The following is a 7,829-nucleotide window of genomic DNA, read 5'->3' as shown; positions in this document are numbered from 1 at the left end:
TTCTCTAATACATGCTTCAGCTCTGCTGCTAAGGAAATGCACAACAGCATTTTCCATAAAGTGCAATTTTCTAGGACGTTATTTCGTTTTCTCACATTTTCAGTTAGCAGTTATGATGGATCTCATACTTACCAACTAAAAGCATGACGAGGCTACATTGGCATAGATTCCACTAAAAATAATGACATATTTAATTTTGATCTTCAACTTGTGAAAAATGATTATTTCTCTTCTGGTGAATTTTATCAAGTGGTTTTCTACAGTCGTGGCGCCCAGCCCTGGCTATGCATCAGAATCCCTGTGAGGTTGTTTAAACATACAGATGCCCAAGGCCCTGCTGCCAGAAATTCTGAATCTGTAGCTAACACTTGTATATTTAAAAGCTCCACAGGTAATTTTGATGGGCAGCCAGCACTGAGAACTGCTGTCCTACAATATGACTAAAAGCTTTTCTTCTTAGGGAATGGAGTATAAAGATGAAGTAATTCCTAAGTTTTGAAAGCAGCAATTCAATATTGACTTATACTTTTATGTAATGACTCAAGTGGAGCAGGGGCTCTATAAGTAAAATACAGAAAACAAGGGGTACAGCCTTGACCCACTGCAGAGTCTTACATCCTGGTTATCACACCCTTTGCTGACCTCCTCTGAACACAAGCTTCTCCCATGTTACACAGCTGTCTGCTGTCTGGATGTCCCCATGTCCTTCAGCCTGCTGGGATCCCCTCCTTCTCTGAGATCTTAATAAAACTGACTTAAAACCATTTCTTTAACAAGGAAAAACTCAGAGACCTTTCCCAGATCTTTGGAATTTATTGGGAGGGGGAACAGAAGTGGTAGAACCTTGCATATTTCCTAGTCTCTATGCACTTTACATCCATTCAGGCTGCTATCACAAAAATACCTTAGACTGGGTGGCTTAACAACAAACATTTATTTCTCAGTTCTGGAAGCTGAGAAGTCCAAGATCAAGGCACTGGTAGATTCAGTGTCTGGTGAGAACCCACTTCCTTGTTCACAGACAGCCATCTTCTCACTGTGTCCTCATATGGTGGAAGGGGTGAGGGATCTCTCTGGGGTCTCTTCTATAAAGGCACTAATTCCATTCATGAGGGCTCCACCCTCACAATCTAATCACCTCCCAAACCCCCACCTCCAAACCCCATCACATTGGGGATTAAGCTTCAACCTATGAATTCAGGGGGGGACTCAAATATTCAGTCCATAGCAGTCCCCAAGTTCCTACTTCCTCTGGATTCCCCCCCCTCTGCTTTCCTGGTTTTGCCTCTATGCATGCTGCCCCTTTTCTGTGCCACCCACCCCACTGGCTACAGCTCTGACACCGATGTTCTTCCCCACAGCACCACCAAAATTTGTGTTTTACTATTGATAGTCGAGAAAAGTCTCTTTCGACTTCACAAATTTCTATTGGTAATGTCAGGTAAAATTTTAGGACTGCTGTCAAGATGAGAAAATAAACTATCAGATTTTTTTTCATATAGATTTGAAAGAATATTCTACAGAGTAGATTGTGGCTCCATGAATATCACACTTGTTCCCCTATCTACATTTTTCTAGTACCTTACACTGTCCTCCAGTTTCCTCTCATGAATCAACATCTATCCCTGCATGTTTATTTCATGACACCAGGATAATAAACAATGTTGGCAGCCAGAGAAAGTCTGTGAAGTTCATAGAGAATAACACCTGCTCTATGTACCTCACAAAGTCGTTTTGTTTTTTGTAACATAAGGACTAAATGTGAATAAATGTGAGCAGCACTTTATAAATGGTAGCTAATTTTATTGTGTTCATAAAGTATCATATAACTGGTAGCTACTTTTAACACTGTTATTATTTTTGTGAGGTAAATAGGATGCGCTGGGAATCGCTGTCGCATGTTTTGTGATCTCTTATCCATCCACCCACATTCTAGAAACACATATAACAAAACAACTGGCATTAAGCTTGGACAGAATAGTTGATTCACCTTTTTTTTCTTTCAGTTTGTAAAGTATATATTAAAATATTGAAAATGTTTTCTTTAATAAGTAATGGTATTGTTGGCAAATGTATATCTAGGGCAGTTTATCTTGCTTCCAAAGAATTTCTGCTCAGACCACAGAAAACTCCCTACAGACGAGGAACGGCGTTATTAGGATTGGTAGGTTTAGTAATGCATTTATTGGGAGCATATTTGCATATTCATTTTAAAAATTAACACTGCAAGATTGGGAGTAAGGTTCTTGGGAATCGAATTCCTATGCTCTTGGAGATTCCTGAATCAAGTCATTACTGTAGGTCTTTTGAAAAAAATCTGCACTGATTAATAGGCGGCTTGTTCTCTTGCAATAAGCATGCTGGATGAGGAAGAAGAATGCTACTGTGCTGTTTCCTCATTACCAACAAATTGTCTCTCTCTCCCAAGACGTTCTGTGTACAGTCATTAGCCAGGCCCAGATGGCCAAAAGCTCCCACATCAGAACTTCTCAGAAATCCTGAGCTAAGTATTTTCCCCAGAGGATCCACAGTCATCTATATAACTTAGTGTAAAAAGGACTGAGAAATTGCTTCTATAAAAAAGTTCTCCAACTTGTGGACTGAAATCCTGTGGGTGTTTATCTGGGGAGAAGAATTTCTCACTTCATTTCTCTTTTAGCCTAGGAGTGGTCAGTAGATAATTTTCTATTTTTGCAGAACTGCAGCAAACGCCTTATTACTCCCTCAGTAATTGAAACAGAAGAGTGGGGCTGAATGATAAAGAATAAAGAATGAGAAAATAACATCAGTATTTTCTATACTAACAATGGCTTTCCAACAGGTCTGAACACAACCTGTTTCCGTACTGGAAAAAGAGAGTAACCCAGCAAAAATACGCAACGACCCCTCCAAAAGGACATTTATTGTTCTTTTGAACTGCCCAGTATTTGAACCTCCACCCTGAGTATGACAGCCTGAAAACTCCGCTGACTGCCAGATACTTGCATTTCCAGGCTCCCTTGCAGCCAGTATGCTGGCAGGTAAATTGGCTTCTCTCCCAGATGCTGACCCAGAGCACAAGAAGCAGGAAGAGTGCAGCATGCTCTATCTGCAGTGTCAGCGGCAGCTTTGTTTCCGAAATAAGCCCATTGGCCCAAATAATCTATCAAGTCAGATTCCCCCAGATAAGGATCGGAAGACAAGTAGGGGCCGTGATCTCTGGAAGCACTGGTCGGGAAGTTAGAGAACAGAAGAAAGCCAAACAGCAGGCGTACCTTGGTGAACAGATTATTCTTGTGAACACTGAAGGTTCAGTCCTGCTGAGACCTCTAGGAGACAAAGCAGAACACATCTCAGCATTTCGCTACTGGAGTATTTATCCTCATTTATGGACTGAATGTATGTGCCTCTCAAAATTCATATGTTGGAGCCCTAAGCCCCAGTGTGGCAGTATTTGGAATAAGGAAGTAATTAGGGATAAATGAGGTCATAAGGGTGGGGTTCTGAGCCAAGACGATTAGAGTCCTTATAAGAAGAGACATCTGCAGTCCCATATGTTGATTTTTGCTTTTGTTTCCCTTGACTGAGGAAACATATCCAGAAAGATATTGCTAAGACTGATGTCAAACAGCAAACTGTCTATGTTTTCTTCTAGGAGTTTTATGGTTTCAGGTCTTACATTTGTCTTTAACCCATTATGCGTTAAGATTTGTGTATGGTGTGTGATAGTGGTCCAGTTTCATTCTTTTGCATGTGGCTGTCCAGTTTTCCCAACACCATCTATTGAAGATATTGTCCTTTCTCCATGTATGTTCTTTGCTCCTTTGTTTTAAATTAATTGTCCATATATGCATGGGTTTACTTCTGGACTCTCAATTCTGTTCCATTGATCTATGTGTTCTTCTGCCAATACCATGCCGTTTTGATCACTGTGGCTTTGTAATATAATTTGAAATCAGGGTGTGTGATACCTCCGGCTTTGTTCTTTTTTCTCAGGATTGCTTTGGCTATTCGGGGTCTGTTTGTGGAACAAACAAAACCAAACCAAAACAAACATGTAGATACAGAGAACAGAGCAGTGATTGCCAGAGGGGAAGGGGGGAGGGGGAGGGCAAAATGGATAAAGGTGATCAACTGTGTGGCGACGGATGGAAACTAAATTTCTGGTGATGAACATGCTGTAGGGTATATAGACGTAGAAATAGAATGTACACATGAAACCTATATAGTGTTATAAACCAGTTATCTCAATAAAAAATAAATTTAAAACAGAAGAGACACCTGAGAGCTCTCTCTTTCTCCCTATGCACACTCAGAGGAAAGGCCAGGTGAGTACCCAGCAAGAAGGTGGTTGTCTTCAAGCCAGGAAGAGGACCTTCACCAAAAACAGAATCGGCCAAAACCTTGATCTTGGACATCCCAGCCTCCAGAACTTTGAGAAAATTAATTTCTGTTAGTTAAGCTATCCAGTCTGTGGTATTTTGTTATGGCAGCCCGGGCTGACTAATACATCCTTCGACTGTCACTTGTCCTGAGGTCATTAACACTCCAGTGACACCCAGCCGGCCCTCCTGGGATGGGCAGAGCACCACCTGAGGCAGCCTTCCCATGGAGAATCACAGGTACGTGCAGCGACCATGATCACAGAAGGAGCAGTGGGTGCCCAGGGGCTATGGACGGGGCATTGACAGAGTCTGCTGCAGTGGCAGCCACGAAACTATGACATTTAGTGTTCTGTGGCAGCAGAAGTGGGGTTGTTTTGTTTTGTTTTGTTTTGTTTTTGGCCTTGTAGCATGTGCGAATCTTAGTTCCCCAACCAGGAGTCAAACCCACGCCCATGCAGTGGAAGCACAGAGTCTTAACCACTGGACCACCAGGGAAGTCCCGGAAGTGGGTTGTTTTTTTAACCAGATCAGCTCTGCTCCATTGTTTTCAATCATTTTTCCTGGCTGCTTAGCTTTGCACCAGAGTCTCCTACTCTCCCAAGGATTCAGAGGGCTGCCTTTCTTTAATAAACTACGTTTCTGCGTAAATCAGCTAGTTCCATTTCTGCTGCTTGCAACTAAGAGCACTAACTGTATGCTCCAAGTTAAATTTAGTCATGAAAACAAGAATTTATCAGTGTCATCTGCGTCTTACTATCCAAAATGACAAAAGCAAAGCTATCTAATTCATGACTGAATTAAGGCAAATTAGTAGATGACCTTGAAGGATACTTTCTGCAAAATAAAATTATAATATTTGCCCCAAATATGTATCAAAAGCCTTAACATTTTGTTTACCATGTGGCAAAACATATCTATTTCTAGCTAACTGTCCTAAGGAAGTAACTGGACAAGAGCTCAAAGATGAATACATAATAATTTTTTTCAAGGCATTGTACATAATAGCAAAAAATTAGAAACAAATCAAAATCAAGGTAGTATTTAAATAAATTATAATACATCTATAGTGGAGTACTTCACAGCTACTAAGAGTGACATTACAGAAGTATGTTTTTTAATATAAAAAAGAAAATTCATAATGTAAGTTAAACAAGTTAGAGAACAGTATATTCAGTGATACCTCTTTTTTTAGTGAAGTATAGTTTATTTACAATGTTGTGTTAGTTTCTAGTATACAGTAAAGTGATTCAGTTATACATATATATATTGTTTTCATATTCTTTTTCATTATAGGTTATCATAAGACATTGAATACAGTTCCCTATGCTAGAGTAGGACTTTGTTGATTATCTACTTTATATATAGTAGTTTGTATCTGTTGATCCCAAGCTCCTAACTTATCCCTCCCCCACCCCTTTCCCCTTTGTTAACCATAAGTTTGCTTTCTATGTCTATGAGTCTGTTTCTGTTCTGTAAATAAGTTCATTTGTATCATATTTTAGATTCCACATATAAGTGACATCACATGATATTTGTCTTTCTCTGACTTATTTCCCTTAGTATGACAATCTCTAGGTTCATCCATGTTGCTGCAAATGGCATTATTTCATTCTTTTTGATGGCTGAGTAATATTCCATTATATATATATCACATCACACCTTCTTTTTTTTTTTGCGGTACGCGGGCCTCCCACTGCCGTGGCCTCTCCCACTGCAGAGCACAGGCTCTGGACGCGCAGGCTCAGCGGCCATGGCCCACAGGCCCAGCCGCTCTGCAGCGTGTGGGATCCTCCCAGACCGGGGCACGAACCCGTGTCCCCTGCATCGGCAGGTGGACTCCCAACCACTGCGCCACCAGGGAAGCCCCACATCTTCTTTATCCATTCATCTGTTGATATCCATTCATCTGTTGATATCCGTTCATCTGTTGAACGTTTAGGTTGCTTCCAATTCTTGGCTATTGTAAATAGTGCTGCTATGAACACTGGGGTGCATGTATCTTTTCTAATTAAGAGTTTTCATTTTTTCCAGATATATACCTAGGAGTGAGATTGGTGGATCATATGGTAACTCTATTTTTAATTTTTTAAGGAACCTCTATACTGTTTTCCATAGTGGCTGCACCAATTTACATTCCCACCAACAGTGTAGTAGGACTCCCTTTCAGTGAAATTTTTAAAAGAAGAAATATACATAAATCTTGGAGAAAATTCTGAAAAGATATATATCAATATATTAATCAAAGTTATATTGAGGTGGTAGAAAAAAAGATGATTTTTATTTTCACCTTATAGTTAGATATGTTTATGACTGTTCTGTACTAAGCATTAACTGCTTACCAAATTTTAATATAATAACAATACATGCTCTAACTCACAAAAATATTATAGTATAAAAAAGCGTGATTGTCACTAAAATTTCATAAACATGTAGTTAAGGAAAGCTTTCATAGCAGAAGATAAATGACAATCTTCAAAACAATTTAACGTATAATTTAACAATGCATTACTAGGGCTGCTATGATTAATAACAATAGGCACAAAAATAATGCTAAGATTATGCACGAACAATTAGCTGTCAAGTGTGAATCAATACGGGAATTCATTCGGTACTAAACGTACAAACCTAAGATTGTCTTCAGCATCAGTTGCAACAAGATGTCCTGGAATAAAACCAATTACAAGAGATCAAAAGGTACTGGCCAATAAAACAGGCATTGGATTATGTAAAAATATTATAACAGTGGATATTACTGATACCATAATTACTCCTAGCAGGAACACTTGTAAAACCTAAGGAGACAAAATTAAACAAGGAGCTCTGGCAGAAGAATTAAAGCAAATGTGTAAATCGAATACTACTAAATTAAATTCTGTTGTCCTGGCAACTTTAATGCTTTAATAAATAAGTTATTCGACATCTTACAGAGCTTGGAATTTATCATGTGTTAGTGAAAATTCAGAAGCTATTCCTTCTACGTACTCGTAATATGGCCAAAAAATTTCTATCTCAAAAATAAGTTATAGTCATGGAGTTAGCCCCTAGGGCCTGAGAGGTCACCAGTGAGGTAGAACTGTGGATTGCTCCCCACTATTCCTTATCCCCTCTGCCATCCTGACAGAAGCCAGATTTGGTTTGGGTAATGGACTTGCACACACAGCCTGTGCTGCATGTCCCCTCCAGACCTGCTCTCCTCCCTTCTCTAGCACTTTGACCTGGGAGACTGACCCGCATGGACTACATCATGGGCGCTCATGACCTTAGGCTTCCAGTTGGGTTTGGACAATGGGGAGCCCCTGCAGGAGATCAGAGGGCAGGAGAAGAATAAGGCCGAGGTATTGTTCCCTCTGGCCCCCTCCGTGCAGACTGGCTGCTTCCCTCACCTAAGGTCATAGGACAGGCCCTCTCTCCACAGCCTCTTCCCACAGCCCTCTCCCCACAGCCTATCTGTTCCTGTGGTACATT

The sequence above is a fragment of the Hyperoodon ampullatus genome (assembly GCF_949752795.1).
Source record: "Hyperoodon ampullatus genome assembly, chromosome: 3".
NCBI classification, from domain to species: Eukaryota; Metazoa; Chordata; class Mammalia; order Artiodactyla; family Ziphiidae; genus Hyperoodon; species Hyperoodon ampullatus.
This window is presented reverse-complemented; position numbering follows the sequence as displayed.